A 17,635-nucleotide genomic window follows, 5' to 3' on the forward strand; every position below is an offset into this window, starting at 1 on the left:
TCCTATGTAAAACTTGATCTACTATGTCCCCTCTACAACCTATGGAAGTGTGTAACATGAATTGTGAAACACCCTCTACAGCGTGCTGTCGAACCTGTTCTGAAAACCGCGCTGCTGCTACGGTCGCAGGTTCGAATCCTGCCTCGGGAATAGTTGTGTGGGATGTCCTTATGTTAGTTAGGTTTAAGTAGTTCTAAATCTAGGGAACATGACCTCAGATGTTAAGTCCCATAGTGCTTAGATCCATTTGAAACATTTTGTTCTGAAAATGTTTACCTGTCTGATGTTGTTCACTCAAAATATGGTTTTGGTAGGATTCAGATGCTACTTGTAGGGATGATAATCACTGTGCACGCACTTTATGTTTCACCTGAGAGAACAATAAGACGTCTTCAGGCGACAAATGGGGTGTCGTTGAACAATCAGACGTCACTCCGATAGTTTTCTCCACCACATAATGAGATGCTTGAAAGCTGGCATTGCCGTGATGAAGAATGACGTGACGTTTTCGAGTGTTTTCCTTAAATCATCAATGACTTACAACAAGCAAACTGGTATAAGCCATGTAGCATGTTCATAAGGTCCCGTCATAACTTGGAAACTATTACAGACATAGCATTGTGGTTTCTTGTGAAACGTTAATCAGGTCTCAAAGGTTATATATTTTTTTCCCTCTTATGCCAGAATTTCAAGGTGTGCGCCACTCACCGCTCCTGCAACATCGAGGTGACATGCGAACTCTGCATTGCAGCATCAACAGGGTGATTGCTTTACCGATTCCTGCTCGAAGGGTAGCGACGTCAGTGACTAGTGTTGTGTGTATGTGATCCTCCACGTAAACTTACAGAAACAAGTTCAATGGTGTGACATTGGGAGAGCGCGGGGACTATGCGGTGGGATCATCACGACCCAACCAGCTCCCAGCTCTCAGATAATTTGTCATTCAGCGCACGTTGAACGTCCAAACTCCAATGTTGGGGTGCAACATCATGCTGGAGGTGATCGATGGCTGCAGCTCTTCGATCTGTCCTAGAAGGAACAGTTCAGGTGCGCCCAGGTAAACATTTCATGTTATGGTTTTCTCTGCGAATATAATGGGAATATCACCTTGTCATAAACTAGGCCAAACAAAACATTAAGCTTCGAGATATCGCAGAAGTGTTTACGTGTGTTGTGTGGGTTTTCGGAGCCCCAAATCTTAAGGCTGTGGCGATTCACATGCCCAGAAATGCAAAATAGTGCTTTGTTGGGACGTTGCACTTCTTCAGGCAGTCATAGTATCTATGGCGGCTACCATGCAACACGAGAACGGTACCGCAGAGGACAATCATTTGGTTGCAACGCTTGGATCATCTGCGTGCACAAAACGGCATAACCGTTTATGTAACACTTAATTGGCATTGTATGTAAACTGAAGGTGGAGGAAAGGAAAGGAAAGGAAAGGCAAGGCAAGGGAAGAAACTATGGATGTCAGCTGCATCTTGACTTGACGCGGAATCAGCGGCGACGAGTGAAAAGGTATGCCAGACCGGGATTCGAACCCGGGATCTCCTGGTTACTAGGCAGGTGCGTTAACCATTGCGCCACCCAGACATAGTGTTTATCTTTACCTGCGCGGACTGTGTTGGCACACCTGTCGGCCGACCCACACTAACCCCCCCCCCCCCCTAGCGCCACCTACCCTCAGTCCCAGTCCATGTCCTCCGTGCTCGCTATTTTTGTGATTCCCGCAGGAGGTCAGACGTAATTATGTGTCCGCGCTGAAGAAGGTGGACTCATTGCCCATCGAGGCTAATCGGTTATACTGAGTGCATGGTGTCCGAAAGAACATACACCTCGCAATCATATACCTTATTCACAGCTAATCTTGCGTCCAACAATTCGATGACGCACGACGAATTGACTTCTGGGCAGTGAGTAAGTAGGCAGCTTGCACTCTCTGAATATGTGCTTGAGACACAGGGGACATCTTTGACTCTTTAAAGCCGGCCACTGTGGCCGAGCGGTTCTAGGCGCTTCAGTCTGGAACCGCGCGACCGCTAGGGTCGCAGGTTCGAATCCTGCCTCGGGCATGGATGTGTGTGATGTCCTTAGGTTAGTTAGGTTTAAGTAGTTCTAAGTTCTAGGTGACTGATGACCTCAGATGTTAAGTCCAATAGTGCTCAGAGCCATTTTTTTGTCTCTCTAAAGTTTTTGGACCATCTAGTTACGTTTGTTTTTGTCAGTGATGCGCTCCCATACTGGGGTCAATAATTTCACAACAGCGTTGTCACTGATTTGGCTTCTGCATTCTGGATGACACATTGCGCCTTCTCCTGGTCTGTCACCATTCTGATGCACTCCGGGTGAAATCTTCAACAAAGGGGGGAAAAAAACTTTGAGGGATGCTAAATGAGGAATCATGATTTTCTGTCTCTAACAGTTCATGAGTCAACGAATATTTGAATCGATAGCGGGGCTTTAAGGACATCCTGTATACCATTCAGCATTAAGTGTTTTTCGATACTCTGAAGCAATGGCCACGACATGTTCAGCACAGTCAGCGAATTGAGTAACCGTTTTCTTCGGGTGCTTTTTGGAACAACAACAGATCTTGGCCGATTTCACGAAATTTGTCGCAGGCGGTTGCGCAACATCGACGAAATTCTTCAAACAAACTGTGAACAGTCTTTTCCGAAGTTGAATGACTACCAAAAGTTGAACAAAGCGATTCGAGTTGATGTTGAGTTATGTCTTTACAATAATCGAAAAAAATTATCCACCAACGTTATTGATAGCAAATTTCCATTTTGTCATAAAACTGAACGCGTTCTGCAAACAAAATGCTCGACACAATACTGAGATATAATTGGTTCAACTTTAAATGACAAGTTAAAAAGGAAAGCAGTGCCACGTGTTGGTGTTTTGTCAAGCACATTTATTATGTAATACAGTGCCACAAAATATGAAATGTTTGAAATTAGTTTAGCAGTAAGTATGTCGCTGCATTGTGTGTGGAATCAAAACAGAATGACGTTGGCTGCGTGAGGGCATTCATCGCTTGCCGGTGCTTGCAGTGGAACAAAAGATCGCTGGAGCGGAGGTCTGTGAATCAGAACTGTTGCGTGATGACCATGCATCAAGGAGATAGCTATATCCCACTTCTGGTAAGAATACAACTACAAATCCTACAGCGACTGTCAAAGTGTAACAAGCGATATGACGTGATCTCATGACAAAACCCTTACAAGACCTTACCTCCCGCTTAGAACATGAATGGAGCACGTTAAAACTGCAGTGTTTTATAGTGGAATGAAGAAAACAAAGGTTTAAGCCGTCGAAGTGAAGTCTCTTCCAGTTAACATAATTAACACTATAAGGTCCGTCTTCCTGCCCCAGAAATGTTTTCACAAGGCAACTTTCAGTTGACACATAGATTTCAGTTTGAATTTGTTTTGTTGTAACTATCTTTAAGCACCATGACCAGCTTCAACATACGTGCTCCACAGTAGCAGCTGTTTAACTGTTTTGCCTGTTTTATAAGCTTCAAACCTTCAGGTACTATATTTAAGTTTTATATATGATGTGTCGACAGAAGTGCCGACACAGTGTTATTTTGAGGGGGCCGATAGGCACGCTATAAGCTCACGCAGAATATCTTGAAGTCTGAAACAGGACGCTCAATGAATTGTTATAAAGAAAAGTACGTTGCTTTGGGAATACTTAACTTTTAATCCGTCATTGGTTTACAACGTTCTTGATGAGACATTTCATACGATAACTATCAAACTATGTAAGGCTAATGGCGCCTTGCTAGGTCGTAGCCATGGACTTAGCTGAAGGCTATTCTAACTGTCTCTCGGCAAATGAGAGAAAGGCTTCGTCAGTGTAGTCGCTAGCAAAGTCGTCGTACAACTGGGGTCGAGTGCTAGTCCGTATCTCGAGACCTGCCTTGTGGTGGCGCTCGGTCTGCGATCACACAGTGGCGACACGCGGGTCCGACATGTACTAAATGGACCGCGGCCGATTTAAGCTACCACCTAGCAAGTGTGGTGTCTGGCGGTGACACCACAATATAAGGCTGTGGTGTCTCAGGTCCGAAAAACAACACGGAAGCTAGTGTTTGCTCCTCTGAATTTGCTTCTCTTTAATCTCTAAATAGTGTCGCAGCTGCCACTCTGTTTAAGTATTTTAATGGACTTCACGCTTGACAAAGTAAGGGTTCTCTCTTTGGAAAAATTCCATCATGTGGACTGGAGTCGCGGGAAGTTAAATGATTATCAATTACACGTTCATTTCTTCACATGTAAACAACACGAAAACAGTTGTCAGTGTTGTCTAGCTGAATGAGTGGGCCGAAGCGGGACAACTTTCTTTATAGAGTGAAAGGAATTATCGGTCAAGAGGGCAGCTGAAGAAATAAGTGAGACACGAGCTTACCACTCACGTGAAACCGTAATACCAGGCCAGACGCGAGTGAAATATTTATCGCAGCCTGGGAGGGAGGCATTTTAGTTATAAATTGGCAACCACACTGCGAGGAAAATTGCTGGAGGATTTGGAACAAACCACCGGTTCAGTTTCCCGCTTGGCGGGAGACGGAACTCATTCCACCGTAAAAGAAGTAGCACGAGGAAGCGACAACTGTATCACCGCTGGAATTCATGCTGTGTTTCGAACTCAGCAGTGGGTGAGAGTCGTTCCTTGTACGTATTTAGTGGGCCGTCGGACGAGGAAGCTGGCGCGGAAGTCTTAGTGGCCAACAATTTGTGACCAGTGGAGAGGGTAGCGGAATCCGTTCCCATGTCTCTCCTCCGCCAGCACGCGGAGACAACTCTCCCGAGCCCCAGTCCAATCCGGCGGGAGCGCACTGGGTGATGAGAAGGGACAGAAAAACTTAATGAAGAAAGCGGTGCGGCGCGGCGAGACGAAGTTTTAGCGGAGAAATGGGTTCTTCTCCAATGCGGAATCGAGCGTCGGACCCAGATTACGGTGCTGCAGGTTAAAAGAGTAGTTTCACCGCGGGCACAGCGTGAAATCTGTTTCCCTTGATGTGACAGTATATTCTCATTTGTAGTTGCACACTGTAGCCGGGTCACGGAGCAGTCCATTCCGTTACTAAACGAAAGATCCCTTCGAAGTTACTGGGGAAGCACCGGAAATTATTACATCTGTAACAAATCGGAGGACACAGTATCACACTTCTGTACTGAAGGCACGAATCCTTTGTGTGAGGCAGTGCAACGAAATTGACGACGTGTTAGTGATATGTCCGTTCTGAGACTAGTCATGATAGTATAATAATAAGAAACTGTCAGTCAGTAGTTTTGTCCAGTTCTAGTCTCCACATATAACACATAACATTGGCCGAATGTTTAATACATATCATTAAGACTGAAACTTCTTTATTTAAATGCGTGGGTCTGTACTTAAACTGCAGAGTGACTGAAAGATCAAGCTTCTACGTTGTTTGATTCTGAATCAGCTGGGTAAAACTGAACGCCCTGTGCCTACTTTCTCTTTACTTTTTCTTATCATGTCAACACTGACCCACAATATTGTAGCGCAACGCAGTCTGACTGCTCAAAAAAGTTACAACCTGACTTCAAATAATTAATTCAAAAGAATGGCACTGACTAAAAAGAAATCTTAACAATAACCTATACATTTCATTAAGCACTTAACTCACAAAAATCTTCATTACGCGAACTACTGCAATACAGCGAGCGTCAATACCACCAGCTAAATAAAAGATTCCAACTACTAAAGACACTAACTACTAATAGGAATATGGTTAGCAAAGGAAATAATTTGTTGCGAACCAAATAATGTATTTTTTTACCTTAACAATGTGACATCCAGTACAAATTTTCAATCTCCAAGTCGGAACTTCCAGGTCGTTAGGCTACGCTAACACTTCAGACATCTACCCTCCATCAATGCTAACTTCTCACATTTAATATCCATCGCTGCTGGCTGTTCACCTCCAACGGCCCAACAGTACTTCCATCACTGCTGGCGACTAACTTCCAACTGCCCAACACTACTGGCGATTTACTTCCAACAACGAGTCCAACCAGCCACAGAGTCTCTTACAAAGAATGCGCAGTCAGAGATCCAATGCAAAGCGCTACACATCGCTGCCAACACAGAGGCAGCCCACTTACAAACACCTCAAACGTGTTTAGTGGTTGTTTCGGCCATTTCTAATTTCACTCATCATTAACAAATACACTTCTACAATTCAGGTACGTTGTCCCGCGTAATACTAAAATCCCCAACGACTATTTTTATGCGTATACATTGTTGTAACTATGGGAAATATCAGTTTTTTTGGTTAGGGGGGCCTAACCCTTACTCAGTATGAAAAAGAAAAAAAATACGAACATCTAGCACAGATTTCGTGCTATATAAATTTTCTTCTGAAAGTATTTTTCTGTAATGCAGCCTTGTACGGGAATGAAATTTAGACGATAAGCAGTATAAACTGGGAGAATTCGAAATGTGGTACTACAGGAGAATGATGACTGGATGCCTAGATCGGATAACTAACGAACAGAATCGGGGAGAAAACAATACGTTGCACATGTTGGCTAAAAGGAGGAATCACTTGATTGAACATGCCCTGAAACAGCAAGAAATAGTCCGTTTGGTAATGGAAGAAGGCGTGGGTGATAAAAATTGTAGAGGGAGGCCTACCCTTGAATACAGTAATTAGGTTCAAACTTATGTAGGCTGCGGTAGCTACAGATATGAAAAGACGCGCAGAAAATATAATAGCGTGGAAGCCGGCATCGAACCAGCCTTCGGACCGTCGAGGAAACACATTTGCATCTCCTTTGACGTTTCCGCTTCGTTTGACATTTTTTCAGTGACTGATCTTCATCACCACTGACATTTGCGGTGATAAATAGAGGATTCTGCAGAACGTAGTTGTGCGCTATCTCTTAGAGAAATTAATCTTTTTAGTGCTACAGTCTACCACACACTGTGATTTGGCGTCGAAACAAGGACCATTTTGCTCTCGCTTGCAAGACGGAGATGTAAGCTAGACTCGAATTAAAGATATTTTAACAATGGATGGCGTATTGTCACGAGAGATAACCCTATCGTGTGTCATCAGCACGGATGGCTCGAAAATATCACTGACGTGGCCTTTATCGATCTATCTTCAGCTTATGACACTGTACAACATCAAATCATCTTAAGTAAGATTAACGACCTTACCATGGACATCAGGCTTACGCAAATCGTTGCCACCCTGTTGCAGAATCGACGTTTCTTTGTAGAATTTCAAGGCTGGCGGAGCAGATGGAGAACACAAAAGAATGGGCTCCCACAAGGCAGTGTCTTTGCACCAATGCTCTTTAATATGTACACCAATGACCAACAACTTCCTCTCCATACAAGAAGCTTCCTATATGCAGACGACCTGGCATTGGTAACTCAGGGTGAGAATTTTGAGACAATAGAAGAAAATCTCACTGCTGCTCTGAAGATTCTCTCAGAATATTATGAGGAAAACCATCCCAAGCCAAACCCATCAAAAACCGAAACATGTGCTTTTCATCTGAAGAACAGAGAAGCTTCTCGACTGCTGCATGTGAACTGGTGTGGAAAGGAGTTGGAACACTGCAGCGCTCCAGACTACCTTGGTGTTACCCTGGACAGCTCCCTGACCTTCAAGGCACACTGCACCAACTTTAAAGCCAAGGTTTCATCGGGAACTTGCCTACTGCGCAAGGTGACTGGTTCTGTGTAGGGTGCCCACTCCCAGACAGTGAGAACAACTGCTCTGACACTCTGCTACTCTGCTGCCGAATATGCCGCTCCAGTGTGGTACAGTTCTGCACAGGCAAAAAAAAGTGCACACCGCCCCGAATGAAACCTGCAGGCTGATCACAGTCTGTCTGAAGCCAACGCCAATACAGAAGCTGTATACACTTGCACGTATATAGCCCCACCCGATATTAGACGCGAGATAGCTGCTAGCAACCCCAGGCAAAAGATCTGCAATAGCCCGGCCCACCCTCCTTGCACGAACGTCAACCACCACCACCTCGACGGAAGTCCAGGAAGAACTTCATACAGTCTTCTGTTCCAATAGCCAGAGACCAAAGTATAGCCAGGGTTGAACTGTAGAAAAAATGACATCCTGTCCATCCAGAGCTTGACGTCTCGCTGTTTTTTTTCCTTCAGTTACCTTCTGCACTGTTTTGTAGAAGCTTTTTCTATGTATGATGCAAGTTTCATCGAGCTATGTTACTTGGCAGTGACACATCGTGCGAAAGTTACTTCCGGCCTTAAGTTTCGCGTACCAGTGTGTTTTAAAGACACGGTCTCTAGTACACCAGCCATCCAGAGTGTTTTAGGCTAACGCTGGGCTAGTCCCTCATCTCAACCTCAGAAAATACAGAACACACAGAACAAAGTTTACACGATTCACAGGTAGCTGGCTGCACAACGTCTCTTCCTGACGGCCGTCGTGACCGGAAGAGCGTCCAGCCACACAGTTAAAGTAAAATAGACGCCCTAAATCATTAACAAACCATGGGCCCCATACGACGGATAAATGCTTGGAAAGAGAGAGGTATCGAAATATGGCATTCCGATCTACGGAAAACCAGGGCGACGATGACGTCAGGGTACCTATCACACAGAGTAGTGCCGCGTGGGATTAGCCGAGCGGTCTGGGGCGCTGCAGTCATGGACTGTGCAGCTGGTCCCGGCGGAGGTTCGAGTCCTCCCTCGGGCATGGGTGTATGTGTTTCTCCTTAGGATAATTTAGGTTAAGTGGTGCGTAAGCTTAGGGACTGATGACCTTAGCAGTTAAGTTCCATAAGATTTCACACGCATTTGAATTTGAACACAGAGTAGTTTTTGCCGGGTAGTCCCACACCCACAATCACAGTGTGCACAGTCACAAACAGTGCAGTAAGGCACAGAGAAGACGCCCACCAGACTCTCTGCGGTGGAGGGACATGGGAAGAACGGAAGCAGGACAGTCGCAAACTGATGTGGCCCGATGGTTTGATGTGAATCGGCCTGTTGTTTTTCGGATGTGTTGACAGTTTATAGAGATCTCAACTGTATCGCGAAGACCAGGAACGGACGACCACGTGTAACGTGAGAGAGAGAGAACCGTTATTTGGTTATTAGAGCACGACGGCACCGCCTTAGTACTGCAGGGCAACTGGCATCTGACCTCGCAGCATTTACTGGACGTGTTGTAGCGAGGCAAACTGTGTGCAGAAGGCGTCGGCAGAGTGGCCTTTATTGTCGGATTGGTTGGTTGTTTTGGGGGAGGGGACCAAACAGCGAAGTCATCGGTACCGTCGTATTAGGGAAGGGTGGGACAGCAGGTCGGCCTTGCCCTTTCAAAGGAACCATACCGGCATTTACCTGAAGCGATTTAGGGAAATCACGGATGGCCGGACTGGCGTGTGAACCGCCATCCTCCCGACAGTATGCTAACCACTGCGCCACCTCACTCGGTTTATTGTCGGAGACCTGCTGTATTTGCACCTCTGACGCGTCTTCACGGAAGGGAACGTCTATAGCGAAGGCGTCAAAATTCCAGTTGGACGGTCGAACAGTGGGACAATGTTCTTTTCGCAGATAAATGTCCCGATTTGGGATGGACAGTGATTCTCGAGGGCTTCGCATCTGGAGGGAATGTGGAACACGATTTCTGGAACCAACCATCGTGGAAAGAGACCGATATCGACCATGATCTGTAATGGTCTGGGCAGAGATTATGTAGACTGCTCGAGCACCTCTTCATGAAATTGTATGGGTGAATGGGCAGGGTTTAACTGCTGTCAGGTATCGTACGGTTGTTGCGGGGTGCTGTGGGCCCAGGCTTGATGGACGATAATGCTCGACGTCATACAGAACGAGTGGTTGATGTTCTCTTGGAAACGAAAAATAGTGTACTTACGGCGTGGCCTACTCGCTGTCACAATTTGAATCCCATGGAACACGCTTGGCATGTGCTATGGACACGGACTGCATCATGTCATCCAACTTGCAGCTCTGCAGGAAGGATGGGCGTTATTCCTCAACATGAGACTGATGACATCATTCAGAGCATGCCCCAACGTTTGTCAGGCCTGTGTTGCTGCCAGAGATGGTCACGCTCCGTACTGAGCGCATTAACCAGTTGTCAGAATGCTCGTGTAAATCCATAAAGTTGGAAAAAAAAAGATTTTTGCCTACCGTTACGCACGTTGCAGTTGTTTACGTTGTGTATTCTTTATGTTGTTTCTACTTTACTGTCACCTGATTATACTGTTTTGTGGCAAAATAAACGCAACCTCGCAAATTTTCGGTTTGTTGCTTTAATCTTGGACGCCAGTGTATATGTGTACGGCTACGCGTGTAAGTATCTGTGTGGCAGGAAGAGGGAAGATGAGGGAAGATGGAGGGAACATGATCAGCGGGAAGAAGGGCCAGTGGGTGTCCGAAAATGATACTCTTTCACTTGAAGTCGGGACGGATTTGCGTCGGCAGTGCTCTGAACACACGCGGCACTCATTTTGGAATGTACACTGTGTGCCGAGTGCGAGTGATACACCGAACCTCCGTCCCATTCAGTGATTGAGTTCCGCCAGTGAGCCAGCTAACGAGGCGCGCAGCGGACCGGTCGCTGTCGCAGGACGTGACTCAGTTTGGAATGGCTGGAGCAGTGACCGAGCGAGCGGCTGGTGGGCTGGTGGGTTGCTGGCTCGGCAGGCCGCTGCGCCAGCCAGCAGTTACACAAGAAGGCGCCGCACTTTCGCTGCCCGCTCTGGCCGGCCGCCCTACGCCCGCTCGGCGCGTAGTTTTGAGTCTACGCCGGCTTCCACCTACACCTAAACTGTCACCTGCCATTTGCGTAGTTCGCTTAAGTGTGTTACAAAGTGTTTCACAGTTCCTGTTAATACTCCACAATAGGGCGGACAAGCGTAGTGTAACTAGTCTCTTTGGTAGACCTGTTCCACCTTCTAAGTGTTATGCCAATGAATCGCAGTCTTTGGTTTGCTCTACCCACAATACTATCTATGTGATCGTTCCAATTTAGGTTATTTATAATTGTAATCCCTAAGTATTTAGTTGAATTTCCAGCCCTCAGATTTGTGTGATGACTTATCGCGTAATCGAAATTTAGCGGATTTCTTTTAGTACTCATGTGAATAACTTTACACTTATTTAGGGTCAATTGCCACTTTTCGCACCCTACAGATATCTTATCTAAATCATTTTGCAATTTGTTTTGGTCATCTGATGACTTTATAAGACGGTAAATGACAGCATCATCCGCAAACAATGTAAGATGGCTCCTCAGATTGTCTCCCATGTCGCCGGCCGTTGTGGCCGTGCGGTTCTAGGCGCTTCAGTCTGGAACCGCGTGATCGCTACGGTTGCAGGTTCGAATCCTGCCTCGGGCATGGATGTGTGTGATGTCCTTAGGTTAGTTAGGTTTAAGTAGTTCTAAGTTCTAGGGGACTGATGACCACAGATGTTAAGTCCCATAGTGCTCAGAGCCAGTTGAACCAGTCTCCTATGTCGTTAATATAGATCAGGAACAATAGAGGGCCTATAACACTTCCTTTGGGAACGCCGGATGTTATTTCTGTTTTACTCGATGACTTCCCCTCTATTACTACGAACTGTGACCTTTCTGAGAGGAAATCACGAATCCAGTCGCACAAGTGAGGCGATACTCCGTAGGCACGCAGTTTGATTAGAAGACGCTTGACAATCGTCTCTGATTTTGTACGTGATCACTGCGTCAGTGATATTGTATACCTGCACGAATTGATTTCTCGACAAATACCAGGTATTCTGTGCACTGCCACATAAAGCTTTGTGGTGAAATTCGACGAACCAAAAACAGTACCGTACCTCCGCGTGTTGAACGTGTGATTTTAAGTACTTGACTAATATTAGTTACATTTGTTGCCGAAACGCCTGGAATGGGAGCAGTTACACAGATCGAGGTGGTGCCGTAGTGCAGTGCCGGAGGCGTATTCGGGAGGACGACGGTTCAGATCCCTGTCCTACCACCAAGATTCGGGTTTCCCGTAATTCCCGTAAATCGCGAATGCTGGTATGGCTCCTCTGATAGGAATCAGCCTTTCTCCCATCTCTCGCCAATCACAGCTAGACTGTAGAGCGGACGTATCGAATAAATTTTCGATGAAGAGCCCATGTCCAGAGATGTAGCGTTTGGATTTAAAGATCGGGTAACTTACAATCTCCTGCTTCACAGTACGCACACAGTGCAGACAAGAGCTCTGACTAACGTATTCTTAAGGAGCTGGTCCACGAGGTGACCCGACTGTTGGTTGGACGAGGTGCATCTGCGACGCCTGCTTTCATACACACGGTCCACGAACGGTGGAGCACAGCGGCCAGTCTTCCTAGTTGCGAAAGGACCAGTTTCTTGCAACCCTTGTTGCAGACAGACGAAACTGGAATACGGTGGACTAAAGCGAGCTGGAAAACGTTCTCGATGTATCCACTGTGCACCTCTACCGTTAGCTGCCGTACCGTGAGACAGGAGATTTCAGAGTGATCCGATATTCAAATTTATTTTATATCGACACAGTACATTTCTAGACATGGATTTCTGATCAGAACTTTATTTAATAGTCCCCCTCTACAAATCCTAGGTTCCTGTGACAGGAACTACGAAACAGCCTATTGTTGTTGTGGTTTTTAGTCCGAAGACTGGTTTGAGGCAGATCTCCATGCCACTCTGTCCTGTGCAAGAGTTTTCACAACTGCGTACCTACTGCAACCTACATCCTTCTTAATCTGCTTACTATATTGACCTCTTGGCCTCCCTCTACGAATTTTACCCCCCACCACTCTCCTCCAGTACTAAATTGGTGATCCCTTGATGTCACACAATGCGTCGTATCAACTGATCCCTTCTTTTAGTCTTACTATTCCACAAATCTCTTTTCTCCCCAATACTATTCAGTACCTCTTCAGTAGTTATGCAGTCTACCCATCCAACCTTCAGCATTCTTGTGTAGCACCACATTTGAACAGCTTCCATTCTCTTCTTGTCTAAATTCTTTATCGTCCTTATCTTAGCTCTATATATGTCCACCCTTTACACAAATACGCTCAGAAAAGAGTTCCTAATGCTTAAAACTATATTCGATGCCTAACAAATTTCTCTTTTCCACAAACACTTTTCTTGCTGTTGACAATCTGCATTTTATGTCCTCTCTACTTCAGCCGGCATCAGTTATTTTGCTGTCCAAATAGCAGAACTCATCTGCTGCCTTATGTGTCTTGTTTCCTAATCTAATTCCCTCAGCATGTATGTACTGAGAGAATTTTCTTACCGTATGTTATGCCAGATCATCTTTGATAAAACAGTCCATCATTTGTCGTTACATGATATGAGGCGGTATCCTATGGATCCCGCGAAGAGAGGCTTGTGGGATGTGGAAAGCGGTCAAGACCTTTATTTGTAGTACAATGAAATGACTTAACATTATGAAGTATTAACTTACTAAAATTAATTCAGAAAGAATAAAAGACGTTAATTAAAGATATTACTAGGATAGGAGATAATCTGCGATGGAGTAGATAAAGTAGCCTAGCAAATTCCCCATAACGCTTGCACTATGTTCTACAACTTTGTAGAATATATCTGAAACCGTGTCTCACTCCATCCATAGGGCTGGAAACTAGTGGTCTCCCCGATACGACGTTTTACGACTGAGTACGTCAACACCTTATAAACAAGGATCCAAACGTAACATATTCATTTTACGACCAACACATTACAGGACATGTTCCACATGGCCACCGTCCATACGAAGTCAGGCTGCAGCACGTCTTTTCACCGATGCCAGTGCACCGTCAAAAATCCCAGGCGTGTTCCGCAAGCATTGAGAAGCGTCCACAATGCGTTCCCGGAGTTCACTGACACTATCAGTAGGCATGGGATACACCCAACCTTTTAAATATCCCCGTAGAAATAAAGTCCAGGGTTTTGAAGTGGGGGATCTGGTAGGGTATGATATTGTGGGGCACTTCCGATGCAATTATTGTCATAGATTCGTGCTAAGTATTCCCAAATAACCATATGAAAGTTTACCGATGCAACATCATACGTCAAGCACATATGCATCTTTTCATCATAAGGAACGGCATCCAGTTAGTCTATTAGCCCGCGTTACAGGAAATTAACGTACACACGACCATTTAGTTGGCCGAGAAGGAAATGTGGCCGTACCAGAGAAACCGTCGGTTTCCAGACCTTTGTCTGTTAGGATTATTTTCTTGCTTTGTTGTACTCCACTCGCCCCTTTCGTTTGTACCGATGTACCCTGTACTTATATTGCGAAATAAATGTCAAAAATACAAAGTTTTTGTGAGTTGATCACTGCAGGATTAATATGACACCACATATAATCCTCATAACACGTTTGTGTTTTAAGAATATACTTTTCCCTTTTAGTTCACTTATCTAAAAAAAAAAAAAATTACCTACGTTGGTGCTGCTTTTCGAAGTTTTGATTTTTGACGTTTTGATTTTTGACATTTTGATTTTTGAAGTTTTGGCATTTGAAGTTTTGGCTTGTTGAGGTTTTGATTTTTGAAGTTTTGGTTTTTGAGGTTTTGGTTTTTGAGGATTTGGTTTTTGTGATTTTGGTTTTTGAGGTTTTGGTTTTTGAAGTTTTGGTTTTTGAGGTTTTGGTTTTTGAGGTTTTGGTTTTTGAAGTTTTGGTTTTTGAGGTTTTGGTTTTTGAGGTTTTAATTTTTGAGGTTTGGAGTTCAAGCTTTGAACCATCGCCTTCAGTAAAACATTCTTTTTGAAACTATCAGACTCAGAGGACATAGATGTGCAAATTTTATTGTAAGTTCCAGTCTTTAGGAATCGAAATCGAAGGTCCTTTACACCCCTAGTAGGTGCTCGTATATAAAAACTTTTCATGATGGCCGTGGAACTGCAGTTGTTCTGAAAACAGGTTCGACTTTTTTTACTAATGCAGCTTTCACTTTGGAGGAGCAGCGGTGTTCGTAACATGTCCTGTTTCAGAGAAATCTTTTAGTTTATTATTGTCTTCCTTTTCTTGGAACCCATTGACAGTTCACTGCTGCTACAGATGGCCCGTTAACCTCCGTCCCTGGAGGGTATGCTGTACTGCAACAGCTGTACCAATCAGCAGATTGGGCAATCTTCAGGTAGCTCGGGCAGATCGACCCGGGCACTGATCCGTGGCGAGCTACTCAGCAGCGGATTCCTCGGAAAGAGGAATCACCTCGAGAGATCTCTGCCCCCAAGAATTTCTTGAGGTACGAGTTACTGCGCGCTCAAGACATTCGTAAATAAATTTCGTTTCGATTACTTGCGCAGGGGTCAGATATTCCTGGCCGTGGAATTACGCAATTCGATTACAATAATCAAAGCCATTCACAGGCAATCAGATGGATCTGACATCCTTTCACTACGTAATGTATGCAGATTTTAGAACGTTTTGCGACTGAAACGTGGTTGTGCGAAACGGAACGGGTTGTATCTTTTTATTTTCGCGATGTATTTCATTAACAGAAACGAAAATGGGACACTGTTGCTGCGCTGATGATGTCTTTAATGACTGCACTTTCAGTGTCCTACTGCTCTTGGAACATGATTAATTTGGTGGGTCTTCCACTAAAACTCAGTTGTATAAGGGGGTGGTCGCGAAGTACCCACCAATTTTTGCCCACTATGAGCAGATCAAAAAAATGGTTCAAATGGCTCTGAGCACTATGGGACTCAACAGCTGAGGTCATTAGTCCCCTAGAACTTAGAACTAGTTAACCTAACTAACATAAGGACATCACAAACATCCATGCCCGAGGCAGGATTCGAACCTGCGACCGTAGCGGTCGCTCTGTTCCAGACTGAAGCACCTAGAACCACTCGGCCACGACGGCCGGCAACGATTAACAGATCAATACCAAATAAACATGTAATAATTAGATAGTTAAGGAATAAGAAATAAGCTAATGCAAAGGTCTATATTTAGTGAACCGATTTGCCTCTTACATTACATTAAGTGCTGAAAATAACCTCCTTGTGGCCGGCCGGTGTGACCGAGCGGTTCTAGGCGCTTCAGTCTGGAACCGTGCGACCGCTACGGTCGCAGGTTCGAATCCTGCCTCGGGCATGGATGTGTGTGATGTCCTTAGGTTGGTTAGGTTTAAGTAGTTCTAAGTTCTAGGGGACTGATGACCTCAGATGTTAAGTCCCATAGTGCTCAGAGCCATTTGAACCATTTAACCTTCTTGTGCTTCAGTGCACTTTTGCGCGCCCCCTGACATGTTAATACACACTTTGCGCAACTCTGCCGCATCAGTTCTCAAAATTTCATTACGAATATTGCTCTTTAAATCTTCTAACGTTATTAGGTTATTGGCGTACACTTTTCCTTTTAGACTGCCCCACAGGTAAAAGTCACAGGTGTGTAGGTCCGAAGAACATAACGGCCTAAATCCTTTGCTGACAGTCTTTTCTTCTGTGAACCCTTCATAAAGTCGTGAGATTGACCCGCGTGAAGAGTAACGTGTCTCTCCCTCTTGTTGAGACAACATACGTACGTTCATGAGACGTCATCTGTGCGTAAAATTCCTCAAATATTCGCATATACGCAGCAGTGTTTACTGTTGTTTCCAATAGTACGAGGCCCACAGTCTGACTTGCTGACACGGCACATCACACTCGGATTTTTTCACCGTGAAGAGAGTCCTCGTTAATGGTATACGGATTGCCGAGCAGCATCTGTTGTTCTGGGAGTTCACATGTCCTGTCAGATGGAACCAGGCTCCATCATTCATGAAACACAGCAGCGGATCCAACATTCCCCTCTCAATTGTTTGATATGGCCATCTATAGTAATTCACACATTTCGCCTCCTTCGGTTCTTGGACACTTGTCATTTTGTAGGACTTCATTCCTATGCCGTGTAAAATACGTTGACAAGACTACGCGAAACGTTCACCTGTTGCTACAACTTACATGTCGATTTCTTTGGACTCTGGATAATTTGTGCTCGAATACCGGCTCCCAAAGCAGGTGTACGAACGAACGGGACTTGATTCTTTTTTGCGTTTGCAGCTGACCATGTAATACGCCACTTTGTCACCGTATCCTGTGCTATGGAAACGCCAGGAAACTTCCTTGCAGCAATGTCCCGCGTTTCCTTGAATGAACCGGAAAACATGTAGCCTCCACTACAGCGATTCTTCCTGGAAGATGATACATCTCGCTGAGATATTTACTTCACACGTCTCAACAAAGTCGCCACGGCTTTCTTACTGACAATACAAAACGTAGTCGCAACAGCTTTGAAACAAAAGATGGCAGCTGATGGGCGACAATAAGCAGTCTAATAGTCGGGGCCGGTTTGTCGTGCGCCACGCTCTATATTTGTCTGCCATAAAAAGCGTTTCACAACTGTTGTGAAAACCTCAGTGGGCACTTATTTCTTCCTCTTTAGATTACATTTGGTTATTTCTTGACTTCATATGTGTTTCAGCCATGGGATGCAATAAAAGCAGCATGTCATAGCTGTTACGATGGGCCAACTCTCAGTCTCGTAAGCCATTATATAAATTTCTTGGTTTCTCTTGCCCAACGATTTGTGTTTTAGGTAATTTTTTT

General features: G+C 45.0%; 1 non-coding gene across 1 annotated transcript; it reads right to left on the minus strand.

Annotated features, from left to right (window-relative positions):
- Positions 1–1,520: 1,520 nt before the first annotated feature.
- Trnat-agu lies at positions 1,521–1,594 on the minus strand. Its single transcript has one exon. It is a non-coding gene; the product is annotated as a tRNA-Thr (tRNA).
- Between the last annotated feature and the right edge of the window lie 16,041 nt (positions 1,595–17,635).

This window comes from Schistocerca americana, chromosome 4, assembly GCF_021461395.2.
Source record: "Schistocerca americana isolate TAMUIC-IGC-003095 chromosome 4, iqSchAmer2.1, whole genome shotgun sequence".
Classification (NCBI taxonomy): Eukaryota; Metazoa; Arthropoda; class Insecta; order Orthoptera; family Acrididae; genus Schistocerca; species Schistocerca americana.